The sequence below is a fragment of the Oryctolagus cuniculus genome, chromosome 1 (genome assembly GCF_051225735.1).
Source record: "Oryctolagus cuniculus isolate XC-2025 breed Fujian yellow rabbit chromosome 1, ASM5122573v1, whole genome shotgun sequence".
NCBI lineage: Eukaryota > Metazoa > Chordata > Mammalia > Lagomorpha > Leporidae > Oryctolagus > Oryctolagus cuniculus.
This window is the reverse complement of record NC_142867.1, coordinates 13,048,865-13,068,238: the sequence shown is the minus strand read 5'-3', so window position 1 is coordinate 13,068,238 and position 19,374 is coordinate 13,048,865. Positions and strand designations below refer to the sequence as shown.

The 19,374-nt window shown below is 37.9% G+C and overlaps 1 pseudogene; it reads right to left on the bottom strand.

Moving 5' to 3' along the window:
• Positions 1 to 945: 945 nt before the first annotated feature.
• On the bottom strand, positions 946 to 1,870 carry LOC108178483 (olfactory receptor 5AN1-like; annotated as a pseudogene).
• Between the last annotated feature and the right edge of the window lie 17,504 nt (positions 1,871 to 19,374).

Genomic DNA, 19,374 nt, shown 5'->3' with positions numbered 1-19,374 from the left:
ATATTTGTTAATAGCATCTGCCACATTGAATATTCAGTGACTCTATTGTTAAAATGAATTCACATAAGTCTCACCACAACAAACTTGAATGGATGCTTGAAAACTCAGGAAAAAAATTATTCTGCGATTTCACTGGCTCTGTCAACCAAATGTAATCATCTGGGTTTAATGGAGGGGAAAAGAGAGACACAGTCTCACAATATCAAGTATTACCTATAACTTGCATGTTGACTATCATCCACAATCATAAATCAGTAAGCGACACTTAAGGGACCATATCCTTTTCATCCCTCTTCACGATTTAAATTACCTCCTCCTTCTTTAGGTTATAGATGTTACAGACAAGGATATGCCCAAAACATTATTAGATGATTAGCACTGAAAGAGATCTAAGACAAAACTTAGCTGTTTCAGACTTTCAGGCAGCACAACCAGGCCAGTGTATAGCTCTATTTCTTTCCAACCACAGATCCCTTCTGTCTGTGCATTCACACCTCTTCATAAACACAGAATAATCAGTGCTTGCCACCATGTATTTATTATGCTGCATCAGAATATTTGAGACAAGGCTTCTGCATCCTGGGGCAGGATTTCTGCCAGGCATCTCTTTTCTAAGGACAATTGAGCACTCTTCAATCTCAGAAGCCAAAAGAAAAAAAATTCACAGACCTTGCTGTTTCCCACAATATGTTTCAATATATTCATAACTGTCTGAGGCATCCCTGATGTAGTGTGAAAATTGTAAATCTACATGACTTAGAGATACTGTGTTTCCATGGAATCAACTCAGTTGTTGGTCTGTATTAGCATAAAAATCTACATCAAAGTAAGTCTTCTTTGTCCAAAGGCAGTAGGGTTTTTAAATACTCCATTTATATGCATATTATTGTGGGTTAAGGTGGTTCTGAAAGGTCAAATCTGTCAGAAATCTCAGTATCTGTGACCTCAGTAGTTCTGGTTTCTCTTCTGCAACCACTTCAAGGAATCTTTGATTTCCTTGTTTTCAGGCTGTAAATCAAGGGATTCAACATGGGAACCACCACACTGTAGAAGACTGAAGCAAAGCTTTCAATGCTGGAGGAACCACCAGAGCCAGAACTCAAGTAGATGAAGACACTGGAGTACAGAAGAGAGAAACCACTGTCGGGTGAGAAGCACAGGTATTGAACACCTTGGACCTGCCTTTTGCCAAAGTGATCTTCATGATGGAAATGACGATGTAGCCAAAGGATATCATGATTACTAGGACATTTACTATGCCAAGTATAATTGGTAATATGGCAGTCATGACTAGCACAAAGAACATTTCAGGGCAGGACAGGATTAACAGGGCATGTCACAGAAGAAGTGGTTGATGACATTAGGCTCACAGAAGTGGAGCTGATGCAAAGCACACAGTTGACATACAGAAGCACTGAGTCCAGCCACAAAAGCTGTCAGCACCATCCAAATACAAAGGCTAGGTGACATGACTGACAAACAGAGCAGTGGGCTACAAATGGCAGCATATCTGTCATAAGCTATGGCTTTCATAAGGCAAGACTCAATCAGTCCCAAGGTTGAAAGTTCTGAATAATCCAACCTATAAAGGAGATACTGTGCTGCTCCTGGAAGAGGCTGGAGTGCATATTGGGGACTTCGGATGTGACACAGCAGACGTCTATGCATAACACATGTCTGAGGGAAAAGGACATGGGTATACAGAGTTGGAATCCATCTTTATTAAAACAATGAGGCATAAGTTCCAGGGCAGAGTTGTAATATAGATAATGAGAAATATAACAAAGAGCACTTCTATGATTCTGGGAAAATCTGAGAATCCTAAGAGGATAAAATGCATGAGCTCTGTAATGTTTCCTCCACCAATCATTGGCTCAGTGCTCCTCATAAATGAAAGGAGACAGAGAACGCATTGCTGACTTGGGTGAATTAATAGCATTACCATATTCATATGTATCCAGTCTTGTCCTCTGTGCACAATTAGAACTGTCGACATTGATGCAGAATAGCACGCTCTTTCAAACTTTAATGATAAATTTTCCAGGACAGATTGACAATCACCTGCCAGCAGACAGGCTACTCCAGACACTAAAAACCTTAGAAATAGACTATCCAAAACATGCTTTCCCTGCTAATCAACCTATACCCATGGCACCATGTGCGTTTACAGATGCCAACAAGTCACTCTTTGGAATAGTGATCAAATCTTTAACAGGAAAAGATAAGATCCATGTAGAACCCCACAGGGGATCAGTACAGTTGGGAGAAATAAGAGCAATAGTCAAGGTTCTATTCCTTAGCCGAGATGGACCGGTAAATATATTTTTGGACAGCAAATACTCAGTACAGTTAGCAAAGACGATCCTTTTTGCAGTCTTTAACCCAACCAACAAGCCAATTGACCAGATGTTCACAACACTTAAAGAGCTAACTGAAAACAGAAAATACCCATGGTATATATCACACGTACGATCACATACTGGGTTACCTGGCTTTATTTTCCGAGGCAACAGAAAAGTTGATCATCTTATCTCCTGCTACACAGCTTCCATTGGACACTTAGAACAAGCCCGTATTTTACACCAAAGATTTCATATGTCAGCAAGCAGCATAAAATTGCTTTTCCCAGAGCTAACAATGAGCCAATGCAAACACCTAGTGCACTCTTGCAAGAATTGTGCACCCCTCGCCCCGTTAGGCCCACTGCAACAAGCAGGAGTGAACCCGTGAGGCCTTGCTCCTAATAAGCTATGGCAAGTGGACGTCACCCACATTAACTCCTTTGGTAAACTTAAGTTTGTCCATGTGGTGGTAGATACTTATTCAAAGGCTGTATTTGCAACAGCCCAATCTGGAGAAAAAGCTAGTAATGTGATAAAGGCAATTAAATCAGCCATGCTGGTCCTTGGTGTCCTCTGGACCATAAAGACTGAAAATGGGCCAGTGTATACATCACAGGAATTTAATTCCTCCTGAAATCTTGGAACATACAGTCTGCCACAGGTATCCCATACAACCCACAGGGACAGGCAATCATTGAAAGAACTCATAAGATGATTAAAGATCTCTTACAAAGACAAAGAAACAATCATATGCCCTCAGACCCACAGCTTTCTTTGACTGAGGTCCTTTTCGCTATTAATTTTCTTACTTTTGATTCCCAAGGGATCAGCACAGCTTATAAACACTGGGGATCCTTTCCATCCCAGACCCCTGCCCCTATGGTCAGGTGGAAAGACCCCCTGACAGGAGAATGGAAAGGACCACACCCTCTGCTAACCAAAGGTCGAGGATATGCTTGTGTCTTTCCAGAAAATGTGGAGCAGCCCATTTGGGTACCAGCTAGAAATATCAAGCCTGCAACTGACAGCCAACCAGAACCAGCTGAACAAGACTGAGACTCCACCTTGTTAGCAGATGCACCTGCCCTATCATCCTACCCTGAGGAACTGCCCATAGCCATGCCTGCTCTGTTTTATATCCTACTAGCTCTGGTCAGCCACTCAAATGGCCCACAGCCTGTGTGCGGTCATGCCATTCCTGATAACCATTATTCCTCATTCCTACCCCTATCTGAGCAAGCAATCCTGTGGTCTCTTGATTTGAGCGCTGGTTACTCAATGACAGGTAAGATCCCCTGGGGGACAACCTAACACAGGCACAGCTGCGTACGGAGACCACATGGAAACGGGGTCAACAGTAGTATGGCCAAAAATCATGCCTCCTGTTGCTCAAAAATAAATAAAAAGGGGGAAATGTTGTGGAATGAGAAGGCCATGCCAAGGTGGCCACTGGCAAGCGAGTGTCAGTTACTCAGGAATGGCTTTGAAACCCACCTGGCAACGGAGCCTGCCTGGCAACAGGCTGTGATTGGTTGGGGCATAGACCGCCCCTTGACCAGATTGGCTGGTCTTGGCTATATAAGATGTTGTTCCAACTGTAATAATCGAGTCTGTGGGCTGCTCGCCTCAAGCCTGCTTTCACCCGACTCCCGGGGTCTGTGTGGTGACTCCGCGCCTCTTGCCCCCACCACACTGCTCCTCTCAGAAACAAATCCACTGCAACATTGTTGAGAAATCAACAGCAACAGTCCTCCACTGAGCAAAATAACAGGAGAAATATTTCATCTTCATGGGGCAAAGATTTCAGGTTTCCTTCTCAAATTATCAACAGACACCTGTTCAATGCTTCAGATTCTCAATTAACTCATGAGTGCCGCTCCCTTGCCCGCAAAGGAACGACACTGTTCGCAGCTTATCGGTCTTCAGCAGACTTTTAATGGGAAAATAACAGGGACAGAGAAAGAATGAAAGGAGGAGAGTGGACAGGAAAGCCCCCTCCTTCCTCAGCACATAGCTTATATACAAAATCTGGCCAATTGCAAGCGGGCTCAAGTCCATGCACGGAACACTCCAATCCGCTGTCTGTTCATGCAGCGTGCACGCATCCTCGGGCCAATCAGATGAGGTGTCACGCAGCAGGCAGGCTCACCGCGCGGTCCTCGGCGCCATCTTGTTGTTTACAACATTCTCAACTCCTCTGGAACGTCCCGACCGTGGGAAAGCATTGCCCTAACTGAAACTAGCAACATCCGCCTTGTGATAAAGACACAGCAACAGCTATCAGACCGACCTTGACATGGGGGCTCCATGGCTGCGCATCCCATGGAGCCCCACAATGAGCCTCATAAGAATTTTAAAAAGACATTTTTAGAAGTTTAGTGGCCATTTTTTCATATGTCCAAAAGACACATAAAAAATGTTCATGATCACTAGCCATCTGGTAAATGCAAATCAAAACCACAATGGGCTTTCACCTCACCCCATTTAGAATGTCTCTGATACAGAAGTCAACAACAAATGCTGGTGAAGATGTGGAGGAAATCCATTGCTGGTGGGACTGTGAACTGGTGTAGCCATTGTGGAAAACAGTATGGAAATATCCCAGAAAACTGCAAATAGATCTATCATATGACCCAGCATTCCCACTTCTGGGAATTTACCCAAAGGAAAAGAAATCAGCATATGAAAGAGTTATCTATACCCCATGTTCATTGCAGCTCAATTTATAATAGCTAAGATAAGGAATCAGCTCATATGCCTGTCAACTTAGATGTCCAACAACTGATGAATGGATAAATAAAATATGTATAAAATATATACATTATGGAAAATCATTCAGTGGTTAAAAAATGAAATCTTGTTTTACAACAAAATGGATGCAACCAGAAGCCATTATATTTAGTGAAATTATCCAGTCCCACACAGACAAATACGTATGTTTTCCCTCATCTGTAGTAACTAATAGAGTATCTAAAATGTAATGTACAGGAGTGAAATTGACATTTTGAGATTTTTAATGATTGTTATAGATCTTATCTCTAATATTGAGGAACAGGTTTTTTTCTCATACTATTTTTTGAACTCTTTACTAAGTGTAGGGTTAATCTTATGACTATAAAGTAAACTTAAAATAGGTCTTTGTAAAAATTAAATGTGGAAATAGGAGAGAAAGGAGAAGAATGGTAGGAGCATGGGGCAGGGAGGAGGATATGTGGGAAGAATCACTATGTTCCTAAATTTGTATTTATGAAATACATGAAATTTGTATATCTTAAATAAAAATTTTTTAAAAGTTTACTGGGAAGTTTTGTAGAAAGTGCCATAGAAATACTGAAGTTGCTATACATGAAGTAGAGATCATTGATTCCAATAAAAGATTTTCAAAAGACCTTGATGGTTTGTTACATAACTGCTGCTTTATAATCATGAAAGTTTAAGGGGCATCTTTCCAAAATAAATTTAAAATAGTCTTTCTTTCCTATCCTGTAATCTAAATAGAGTTTTAAAATTTCTTACTTAATCCTTAAAAAATTATTTACCTTGTTTATAATAATTTCTCAAGCTCTTTGATAAATGTATTTACTATAACATCTCCAAACTGATCTGCAAAATAATATCATAATTTAGAATTCTGATAGTATTTTGGTGGGGCAGAACATATGTTCCCAATAAAGTTATGGAATAAGTCTTAACCTTCATATGAAAGATTTTCAAAAGGAGACAAATACTGCTCAATATTGTCCCCAACTATTGTCTCAATTTTAGGCAATCAAGCTTCTTTGGAAATAGGATATTTCTATGTTAAAGATTCAGAATTTGGAGTTTGGTTATATAACCTCTTGCTATATAAACTTGTTTAAGTAGCTTAAAAATTAAGCTTTATAAAGTGAGTATAAATTATAAAAGTGAGTTTAATGAAAAATTATAAAGTGAGTATAATGAAAGTCCTTGAACTATAAGATTACAGAGAGGATTATAAGATGAAATTCATGTGACTACTCAACATACAATGAAGCATACAGTAACTGTTCAATGGATGTTGGCCATTATCATTGACTATTTATAGGTAACTATAATTGGTAGCTATACCTGTGGATAAGAATGCCAGGGTTGTTTGAATTTTATGGGTTAATTTAGGGAAGTTCCTGAGACAGCATCAGAAGGGGCCATCAAAGAAGGATGTACTTTTCTCTGAAGGGAGGAGAGAACTTCCACTTTGTTTATGGGTTTGTCTAAATACTGACAGAGTTTTTGGACTCAAAGGCTTCCATAGCCGTGACAGCTCATGACAAAAGCCTCGGGTGATCACTAATGTCATAAATAAGAGGTGCCAATTGTTAAATCAACAACAGGAGTCACTCTGCATTGCTCCACATGTTGGACCTCTGTCCTTAATGAGTTGTACTATGAGAATTAATGATAAAACTTATCTTCAAACAGTACTTTATACTTTGTGTGGCTGTGTGGGTGCAAGCTGTTGAAATCTTTACTTAGTATAGAGTTGATCTTCTGTTAAGATAATTAGAAATGAATCTTAAGAATGGGATGGGAGAGGGAGTAGGAGGTGGGACAGTTTGGGGGTGGGAGGGTGGATATAGGTGGAAGAACTGCTATATTCCAAAAGCTGTACCTATTAAATTTCTATTTATTAAATAAAAAATAAAAATTATTATCAACATTGTTGAATCACATGTTTTTAATAAGAGATACATGTCAAAAGAACAGAGAAATTATGTAAATAAATTTAATCATTGACAAGGATTTAATATTGGTAAACAGATTTTAAATTAATAAACTCATCTACAAACAGTTTAAGACATATATGACTCACTATGAACGAAAAGTACTAGAGGAGTAAATAGACATTTAAATGATACAGAGATGGAAAAGATATTTTGGAAACACAATACCAAAACAGAAATTATAAGAGAAAAAAGGTGAAAAACATTTGAAACTTAGTTATGAAGAATTGAAACCAAAAAAAAAAATACAAAAGATCAGCAAAATGGAGAACTTTTGTTTTTGAAAAAATTAAAAAAGCTTGACACACCACTGGCCCAAATAGCCAAAAAGGTGTGAGAAGGCCAAATTAATAAAATTAGAGATGAAAAAGTAAATGTAACAACAGCACCACAAAAATTAAAAAAAAAATCATGAATTACTACAAAGAGCTATATTCCAACAAACTGAGAAACCCAGAAGAAATAAACAGGTTCCTGGACATAAAAACCTACCTAATTTGAGCCATGAAGACATAGAAAACCTAAACATACCAATAACCAAGATGCAAATTGAATGAGAAACAAAGACCCTCCCAAGAAAGAAAAGCCCAGGACTGGATGGCTTCACTGCTGAATCCTATCAGACATTTAAAGAAGAAACAACTCTAATTCTTCTCAAGATGTTCAAAATAATGGAAATGGAGGAAATCCTCCCAAATTCTTTCACTGAAGCCAATATCATCTTACTTCCTATACTTGAAAAAGAGACAACAGAGAAAGAGAACTAAAGACCAATCTCCCTGATGAGATAGACACAAAAATCCTCAAGAAAATTCTGGCCAATTGAATCCAACAACACATCAGAAACATCATCCACCCAGACCAAGTGAGATTTATCCCTGGTATGCAAGGATGGTTCAACATTCATAAATCAATCAATGCGATACATCACATTAACAAATTAAAGAAGAAAAATAAATGATTATCTCAATAGATGCAGAGAAAGCATTTGATAAAATACAATATCCTTTTATGATGAAAATTTATGCAAATTGGTTACAGAAACCAACAAACAACAAATGCTGGTGAGGATGTGGGGGAAAAGGACCATAATCCACTGTTGCTGGTAATGTAAACTGGTAAAGCCAATATGAAAGACAATATGAAGATACTTCAGCAATCTAAATATAGACCTAACATATGACCCAGCCATCCCACTCCCAGGAATTTACCCAAGGGAAAGGAAATTAGCATATTAAAGAGTTATTTGTATCCCCCACATGTTTATTGAAGCTCAATTCACAATAGCTATGATATGGATCAACACAAATGCCTGTCAACTAAAGTTTGGATAAAGAAATTATGAGATATGTACCCCATGGAATACTATACAACAGTAAAATAAAATGAAACCCACTCATTTGCAACAAAAGGGCTGAAACTGGAAAACATCATATTTAGTAAAATAAGCCAGTCCTAAAAGGACAAATACCATATGTTTCTCCATGACCTGTGATAACTAATTGAGCACCTAAAAGGTTATCAAAAAAGTGAAATTTACACTTTGAGAAGCAATGATTTTGAATAGCCCTTGTATCAACTGTTCAGGAAAGCTGTTTATCATATTATTTGTTGATCTCTTTACTTAGCACAGAGGACATAGTTTGAGAAATAGGTAGACATTTAGATAAAAGAAACACATACAACTCCAAATAGGCATGATCAGAAAGATCCTCATGACAACACATTATATTCAAACTTCCAAAAGTGAAACATAAAGAGACTATCATAAAATATGCAAGAAAGAAACATCAGATCAACTTTAGCAGATCCAGCATCAGATTAATAGCAGATCCCTCAACAAAAACGCTATAGGCCAGGAGAGAATGGAAAGATAAACTCAAAGTCCTAAAAGAAAAAACTGCTAACCCAGAATACTTTTCCCAGCAAAGCTGTCATTCTTAGATGAAGGTGAAATAAATAACCTTCAAGACAAACAAAATTTGAATGAATTTGTCACACCCCATTGGCCTTACAAATGATACTTAAAGATGCACTACACAGAGAACAGGCATTCAGCATCATGAATCAATATGAAGGTAGGAAATCTCCTTGTAATAGATCCAAAAGGAAATTCAAAGCAAACAGAAGAAATATTCAAGGAAAATGGGAGGAAAATTCATTACTTATCAGTAATAACCTTGAAAATAAATGGATTGAAAGAATAGTTGGAGGCTTCCCAAAGAAACCTTTTATTCAATGAGTACAAATTTTCTAAGTAAAACTTTAGGAATATAGTGATTCTTCCCACTATACCCGCCCTCCCATCCCCACTCCCACCCCAACTCCTCCTCCCTCTCCCATTCCCAGTCCCATTCTCCATTAAGATCCACTTTCGGCTAACTTTATACACAGAAGACCAACTCTATACTGGGTGAAGATTTCAGCAATTTGCACACACACATACACACACAAACAACAACTGAGAACAAATTTTATGGTTGATTCTCATAATTCAGCTCATTGAGGACAGAGGTCCTGCGTGGGAGGTGGGTGCACAGTGACTCCTGTTGTTAATTTAGCAACACTCTTTTGTATGACATCGGTGATCACCTGGGGCTCTTGATGTGGGCTGCCTGGGTCATGGGAGCCTTTTAAATCCACAGTCTCTGTCAGTATTTGGATGGGGCCATGGGCGAAGTGGAGGGTCTCTCTCCCCTTCAGAGAGGAGTACATCCTTCTTTGATGGCCCCTTCTTTCTGCTGGGGTCTCACTCGCAGAGATCCTTCATGTAGGACATTTTTTTCACAGTGTTCAAGACTCTTTTTTGATAATGTATATAATAGCTTGACAGAAAATCAATAAGGAAATAGTGACAGCACTCTCAATCAACTAGTCCTAACAAACATCAATAAAACACGTCACCCAGAAAAGCAGATCATACTTGCTTCACAAATTTGTATGGAACATTCTTTAGAACAGTTGCTATATTAATCATTAAAACAAGCTATTATGTAAAAGACAGATGATGACAAGTTTTGGTGACTATGGAGAGAAGCTGGAACATTCATGGATTGCTGGTAGGAATGTGAAACAGTGTAGCCAGGCACCTTGGAAAGCAGCTTAGTTAATCCTCAAAGGGTTACACAGGTTCACTCTATGACCGAGAAATCCCATTCATGGGTGTACGTGTAAGAGATTTAAAGATACGTGTCCAAGCAATCATTTGTGTGTATATATATATATGTGTGTGTGTATATATACATATTGTTTGAACACATATATATATACACCATCATTATTTGGAGTGTTCAAAAGATGGGAACAACTCAAATGTCCAACAGATAAAGAAATATAAATGTAAATGAAATGTGATATATGATCATACAATATAATATTACTGGGAAGTAAAAAAGTGAAGTACTAACACATGCTATAACATGGATGAATCTTGAAAACATTATGATAAGTGAAATTAAAGGTTACAAATTATATGATATAATTTATATCAAATGTCTAGAATAGGCAGATCCTTAGAGGCAGAAATTAGATTGGTGGTTGTCATGGGCTACAGAGAGGGGATGGGGAATGAATTCTAATGAGTACAAGGTTTCTTTGGGGTCGTAAAAATGTTCTATAATTAGACAATTATTATGGTTACACATCTCAATTAATACATTAGAAACTAATGAACTGTTTACCTTAAAAAGACAAGTTTAATGGCATAAAATTGTATCTCAATAAAGTTGTTATAAAATGCATGATAAAAAAGAAAATAAATGAATTACATTCTCCAATTTAAAAATAGAGATTGGCAGAATGGATTAAAAAAAAAAAAAACCTATGTGCTTCCTACAAGAAACATACGTCACCAATAATGACACATGCAGACTAGAAGTGAAATGATTTTGTTAATTTAGGTCTTTTACCCTCCTTTTTTAATTAGTTGGGCTAGTGGTTTCACTGATCTTTTTATAGTTTTTAATTTCTCTCTTGTTTATGTCTTCTCTAAAATTTTTATTGCTTCTTTTTTCCTACTAGTTTTTAGTTTGGTTTCTTCTTGTTTGAGATTGTTAGATCATTTATTTGATACCTTTCCAATTTTTTCATGTAGGTACTTATTGCTATAAAGTTTCCTCTTAACACTGCTTTTGCTGTACCCTGTAAGTTTTGATATCTGATGTTTTCATTTTCATTCATTTCAAGAAAAAAAAACATTTGATTTCCTTTCTGATTTCTTCTATGACACATTGTTCATTCAGGAGCATGTTGTTCAGTTTCCATGTGTTTGTATATTTTCCAGAGTTTCTTATCTTGTTAGTTTCCAGCTTCATGGTACATGATACATCATACAAAGATATACGATTTAATTTCATACACTGATGAAAAGAATGGGTATTTTGCATCTGTGGCATCTGTGGAGTGAAATGTCCTGTAGATATGTTAGGGAAAATAGTGTGTATATATGTGTGTGTGTGTGTGTGTGTGTGTGTGTGTGATGACCACATTTTAGATGAGCATGGCAAAATGTGTAAAAATTATTTTTAAATTTTAAAATTAAAAAACCCTTATAATTTAAAAAACTCTTCCCAATCTTGATCTAATAAGGACATGGTCAGTTTGTGAGGTTGTATGAGATATAAAATCAGATAAAGGAAGCCAGGAACATTGCTTAATGAAGAATAATGTAAGTAACAGGGAAACATTTAAACCAATATCACTTTTTTGGGAGTGAATATTTCTGATATCTATGGTATCCAGGTTAGGATCTCTAGATCCTCAGTTTCTGCAAAGATGACAATGTGGAGTTATTTCATTTCAAAATGAAAATTGTAAATGGCTGCATTGTCATATTATAGAGTGATTCAGTCTGTGTCTTGCTACTCAGAAATTATTTATCAAAACTATATATTTAAAAGGAAATAAAATAAATCATTACTACTGCAAAAATATAAACCTCTTGGGCAAAAATTAAAATAGTCCTTGGGGTGAAGAAAACTGGGAGACAGATAAGTATATTTTGATCTCAGTAGACTATCTCCCCTGAAACTCATTATTTTTTACTTACCTCTCAACTGCTGATTTATAAGATGCATTAGACTTTCAAGACATTGTGTAATTTGACTCTAGATGATTACATAGTCTCTATTTAATGGTTGAAAAAATATAAGATAAAAACAAAAGTTCATATTATTAAGAAATTGCAGAACAGGGCTCAACATCCATTCCTCATCTCATTGCACCTTAAATGCTATGTTCGAGATTCTGCTTTTCAAAAAGTCAAGGGAATTTGAGTAAAGAGAAAGAGATCTCAAGGAAGAACACTAAGTGGAGGGTACTGAAGTAAAGGGGGTGAGAAGAGTTGAGGAATGGGAGACTTCAGGAACCACAAATCTTGTTCGATGTAGGGTCCTGGAAATATCACACAGATATTAAGATATGACACAATCTACCACTCTCTAAATCTTTCTCCAAACTTGACTCAGATTCTACCAAGACACTTTTTATCAAAGGTTGAAATTGCATATTTCATTACCAGATTTTCCAAGCTGGTCTTACTATAATCCAATACGGATACATTGGCCACAAAACTGGCCGTCCATTCACAGCAAGAGGGAAGACCATAAATAGGGATCCTCTTAATGCATTGCTGAGTGCAGAACTATGAGTGGGAGAAAACTCTCGGTACTTGTTCTCTGGTACCATGACTATCACTAAGCTATTGTCCCTACTGTATACATGTTTGGCTTTGTATTGATCCCTCTGGATACATTCCCCCACTCCCCCACAGCTCCAACATGTTCTCAGGATTGTCACTTTTCTCTACTAAACTTGGAGTCACTTGAGCTAGAAAGGACATAGAAATCATCTATCCATAATTCTCAATGTCCAAGAAAGGACCTGAAGTCAGAGAAGCTAAAATATTTTACCAAGACGGCACAGGTTGGTGGTAATAGAGCTGGATAACAGGATGTATGTCTAGATTTCACTAATTATATTCCATTTTAGATATATATACACACATAATCACTCAATTATCTGATCTGAATCAATCATCCACAGCAGCCCTAATGCAGACAAGATAATATTTCTTAGGAATAAATGAAGGAATTGAAGCAATGATGAATAAAATAAACTAATTTATGATAGAGTAACAACTTTTCATGATTATGACCATGAGTATCGATGTAAGACAATTTTGGCTGAATTTTGTTTCTTCCACTTGCCAGTTACATGACCTTGAGAAAATTAACCTCTCCTAAGGTCAGAATTTTCATTGATCGGATGGGGATGATTCATAGAGTAGCCTTCATTGATAGTTAAATTGGATAATTGTTATTAAGTTTTATATTAAATTTATTATATTAAAAGCACTGGATTATATTATAATTCTGTATTAATCAAAAAAGGTACTGGAATAAAAACACATATACAAACCAGAATAAATCAAAATATGTGTGAGAATCTATTTTTTGAAGAGAACACTGAAGAGACACAATGGGAAAAGAATAGTATGTTAAGTAAAATGATCCTGGAAAAACAGGATTTCCATATTCAAAAGAATGTACTTTGACCCTTACCTTATACCATATATGAAAAAATGAAAAATCAACTCAAAATTAATAAAGACATAAATGTAAGACCTGAAACCATAAAACTCCTAGAAGAAAGCAAGGGGGCAAAACTCCTTTACATTAGCCTTAGCAGTGATTTCTTGGATATCACATCAAAAGCTTCGGCAACAAAAGAAAAATAAATGGTACTACATCAAACTAAAAAGTTCTGCACAGAAAAGGAAAAAATTAGCAAAAAAGAAGAAACAATGTGCAGATTTTCAAAAACAAGCCAGTCTCAACACAGCACAGGTCTCTGCCTGATATTAGACATGTCCTGAGACTATCTCCATAGACACTGGCTTAGGGGTGAAAACCATTAGCATCTACCCAGCATTGGGCTTTACCAACCCAGCAATGATTTACAATACAGAGTTCCTTGGTCCCTTTTGATCTGCTCAAGTTTGGAGGACGATGATAAAGGTAGGCCTCTGGGTGCCCAGATCGGTCCCAAGCTAGTTATATCGGGGTTCCACCATCCCTGGGTCCCAAAAAGTCCTGGAAAAAATTGTAGACTATGTATCTGACAAGGATTAATATAAATAATTCCAAGGCACAGTGGTGTGGCTATGGTTCACAATAGAAGTGAGGAGCTTGAAGTCTCCAAATATAAAGTAATGACAGGAAGAGAAAAATATTAATTCCTCTGATTTGATAAGTTCTTATTTTATGCATTTAATGAGCCATCACACTATGTCTCATAAATATGTACAATTATTGAGTGTTAATCAAACTACATAAACATTTATGCATTAAAGAATGAAGTGGAAAAAAATACAAAAAATGGAAAAATCTGCCATGTTCATGGATTGGAGGAATCAATATCATCAAAATGTCCATTCTTCTGAAAGCAATTTACAGATTCAATGTGATACCAATCAAAACACCATAGACATTTTTCTCAGATCTAGAAAAACTGATGCTGAAAATCATATGCAAACACAGGAGACCTTGAATAGCTAAAACAACCTTATACAAAAAAAGCCAGAAGAATCATAATACTAGATTTCAAGACATACTATAAGGCAGTTATAATCAAAACATCAAGGCGGTATGTACAATGCCATCTCACTAGTCCAAGTGATCAATTTCAGTTCACAATTGATCACACTGATAGGTCTAAGAGTCAAAGGGATCACACAAACAAGACCAGTGTCTGCTAATACTAACTGATAGAATCGAAAAGGAAGAGAACAATCCATCATGGGAAGTGGGATACAGAGCAGACTCATAGAATGGCAGATGTCCTAAACAGCACTCTGGCCTCAGAATCAGCCCTTAAGGCATTTGAATCTGGCTGAAGAGCCCATGAGAGTATTTTAGGCATGGAAAGCCAAGACACTCTGGAAAAAAAAAAAAAAAAAAAAAAAAAAAAAGAAGACCTAAATGAAAGATCTCCGCGAGTGAGATCCCAGTGGAAAGAACAGGCCATCAAAGAAGGAGGTACCTTTCTCTGAAGGGAGGAGAGAACTTCCACTTTGACCGTGGCCTTGTCTAAATATGATCAGAGTCGGTGAACTCAGGGGGCTTCCATAGCCTTGGCAGCTCATGACAAGAGTCTAGGGTGATTACTGATGCCATAAACAAGAGTGTCAATTTGTTAAGTCAACAACAGGAGTCACTGTGCACTTATTCCTCATGTAGGATCTCTGTCCTTAGTGTGCTGTACATTGAGATTTAATGCTATAACTAGTACTCAAACAGTATTTTTCACTTTATGTTTCTGTGTGGGAGCAAACTATTGAAATCTTTACTTAATGTATGCTAAACTGATCTTCTGTATATAAAGAGAATTGAAAATGAATCTTGATGTGAACGGAAGGGGAGAGGGAGTGGGAAAGGGGAGGGTTGTGGGTGGGAGAGAAGTTATTGGGGGGAAGCCATTGTAATCCATAAGCTGTACTTTGGAAATTTATATTCATTAAATAAAAGTTAAAAAAATAATTTATAAAGCTAACCTACGACAAATATTACATTTATTCCTGACTAATGGATCCTCACTTGTTCCAAAACCTTTTATGTCCACCAGTTGCATTGATTCCACTAATTCAGAATTTCCAAAAAGTCTTCTACAAGCTGTTCAATTTTAAAGTTTTAAATTGAACAGATAAAATAAATAAATCTCTCAAAAAAAACTCACAACTCTTCTTCTGGGTCTATGTTTTCTCATTTTATACATCAGTCAAGGTTTTCCACCCACACACACACACTTTATGCTAAAGTATACTGATACAGCTTACATATTTATATAATCCTTTTAAGAATTTTTCAGGTTCAAAGAGTGGGCACAGAAGAGGACCTCTAGTGAAACTTAGACTTCAAAGATGATGACGTGGAGCTATTTGTAAACCTATGAAATGCTATATGGATCCGAGACTCTTGTCATCCTTTTGAGAAGAGTCTCTAAGGCACTCACCTAAGAGATCTGAAAAAGATTTCCTTTTAATGTCCTAATTCCTTTTACTTTGTGGTATGATCGATTATTTACAAACAACCTACAAATGTTTCAGTTTCTCATTTCTTGAAGTATCCTATTCCATCAATACTCTGAGATGAGTACATAGTCTTGTTAGTAACATTTGACTCAATCAACTTCCTTCAGAAATGGTCGAAGTGCAGAAGAAGGGGGCCTTCAAGGCTTAGGAGACTGATACATAACAGTTAAGAGAGGGTTTGAGAGCACCACCCACAACAATAAAGGAATAATTAAAACTACAAGCTATAAACAATATCTCTCCTGGGTAACAGACAGAACAACTCTACTAATTGGTCACTTGCCTAAGCTCCAAGATGTCCCTTGAGGATGTTAACCTTTTGAGACATTATGATATCAAGAAACTCTCATTTCTACCTGAAAAAAAAAATGTGGATGATATATAGGTCATTTCTAACCTTGTTATCCATATATTAAATTGTATCTTCCTAGGATAGGAATAATCAGATATGAAGAAGTGGCAAATTCTCAGAAACTCTCAGATTGTACAGTAAATGAGTTCACATTCTCTACTTTCTCATTTTAGACCAGTTTTTTACATATAAATGGGACTGCATGGATGGATCATATTCATAAAGACCTTCCAGAGATTTGGAATAAGGAAGAAGAAACATAAACAGGTCCCTCTTCTTTCTCAAGCTCTGTTTGGTTTAAAGGACTCAAAAAGAAGGAAAGGAAGAATCAGAGGAGAAAACAAATCATATGAAGAGAAGCAGAGATGACAGGAAAAGACAAAGGACTGGGAAAAGTATGTAGGAAGCTTTGAAAAGACATATAACTTTCATGCTCCCTAAAACATACACCAATATCTTTCCTCTCCATACTAAACAAGAAAAGCAGCAAATCTTGTTTTGCCACTCAAGAAACTAACAAGGATTAAGCACCTGCCTGTGGTGGAATGAGAAGGCCATGCCAAGATGGCCACTGGCAATGGAAACTGTCTGGCAACAGACTGTGATTGGATGGCTTTGGAACCCACATGGCAATGGAGCCTGCCTGGCAACAGGCTGTGATTGGTTAGGGCATAGACTGTCCCTTGACTGGATTGGCTGCCTTGGCTATATAAGCTGCTGTACCAACTGAAATAAACGAGTCTGTGGGATGCTCGCCTCTGGCCTGCTTTCACCCGACTCCCGGGGTCTGTGTGGTGACTCTGCACCTCTTGCTCCCACCGCGCTCCTCCTCTCAGGAACAAATCCACAGCAACAGCAGCTGCCCACTGATTATCAGGGTCAGACTTTTATTTCAGAAAAACACTTTTTTGGCACTACATGAGAACAATGTCTTACAGAGGACAGAAGAGGCAAGGCTATGGAGAAGACCAAGCAGCCTCTGCAGTAGATTACAGTTAATTCTTCCTCAGGCATTTAAAATATTGTCTTGTTATGAATCAACATAAATGAAATTTTTGAAAACAAGCCATTCAATATCTTTTCTTTTTTTTTTTTTTTTTTTTTTTGACAGGCAGAGTGGACAGTGAGAGAGAGAGACAGAGAGAAGGGTCTTCCTTTACCGTTGGTTCACCCTCCAATGGCCGCCGCGGCCAGCGCACTGCGGCCGGCGTACCGCGCTGATCCGATGACAGGAGCCAGGTACTTATCCTGGTCTTCCATGGGGTGCAGGGCCCAAGCACTTGGGCCATCCTCCACTGCACTCCCTGGCCACAGCAGAGAGCTGGCCTGGAAGAGGGGCAACCGGCACAGAATCCAGCGCCCCTACCGGGACTAGAACCCGGTGTGCCGGCGCTGCAAGGAGGAGGATTAGCCTAGTGAGCCGTGGTGCTGGCCTCAATATCTTTTTAAAAATTTCATTTATGTTGTATCATAACAAGACAACATTATTAGAATTCCAAGGCAGCAGGATAGGGAAAGGTTGTACTACTCTAGGCTAGGGGAAAATAGTTTTTTTAAAAAAAATGGAGAAAGTTCATCCTCAGGGGAGAGTTGGAGAGAAAATTGCAGTGGAAATTCTGTGGGAGGAGGGATACCATGAATCTGTGTGCAAGGTACAGACACATAGCAATGAGCACAGACACAACACATTACCCCAACAGCTGAGGTTGGACAAAGTGCCAGCTTTGGAAAGCAAGGTGAAATCAGACAATAGCAGCCCATGCCACCAGTGATATAGCTGGAGGGAGAGCATAGTCAACTACACTGTCTTTGAGGCAGCCTGGAGCCCTAAGGAGGGCAGGGTACCTACTAACTTATTGAAAAAGGGAGCATGTTTCTCTCTCTATAACCCCCTCAACAATAGCACCTGGAAACCAGCTGAGAGTGAGTAGGCACCATGTTGGACATAAGTAGCAGCTTCAGAAGCTCTTGTCCATGCATGCAACAACCGGTGAGGGCAAAAAGCCATCTTAGCAGTACCAACTGCAGCAGGCTCAGGTGTATACACCTAGCAATGGGTGGGGATAAGGAGCCATTCTGACATCAGTACCAGTACAGAGGCTCTTGTACATGCCGAGCAACTGGTGGAGAGAAGGCATGATTGTGAAATGAGCAAGGGCACACAAACACACAGCCAGCATTTTACTGAGTGGGGAAAAGTTTGAAGCATTCCCACTAAAACCCTGAGCCAGACAAGGGTTCCACAATCACCACTGCAACTCAGTATAGTCCCGGAAGTTTTAGCCAGAGCCATTAGGCAAGAAAAAGAAATCAAAGGTATACAAATTGGAAAGGAAGAAGTCCAACTATCCCTATTTGCAGATGACATGATTCCATAAAATAGGGGAACCAAAAGATTCCACTAACAGACTATTGTAACTCATAAAAGAGTTTGGTAAAGTGGTAGGAAATAAAATTAACACACAAACATTAATAGCCTTGTATACACAGAAAATGCCATGGCTAAGAAAGAACTTGTAAGAGCAGTCCCAGTCACAATAGCTACAAAAAAATTAAATAACTTGGAATAAATTTAACCAAGGGCATCAAAGACCTCTATGATAAAAATTATAAAACTTTAAAGGAATAAATAGAAGACCAAAAAAATGGGAAAAAATCTACCATGTTCCTGGATTGGAAAAATCAACATCATCAAAATGTCCATATAACCAAAAGCAACTTACAGATTCTATGCAGTATCAATCAAAATACCAATGCCATTCTTTTCAAATCTAGAAAAAAATTACACTGAAATGCGTATGGAAACACAGGAGAACCCGAATAGGAAGAACAGTCTTATACAGCAAAAAC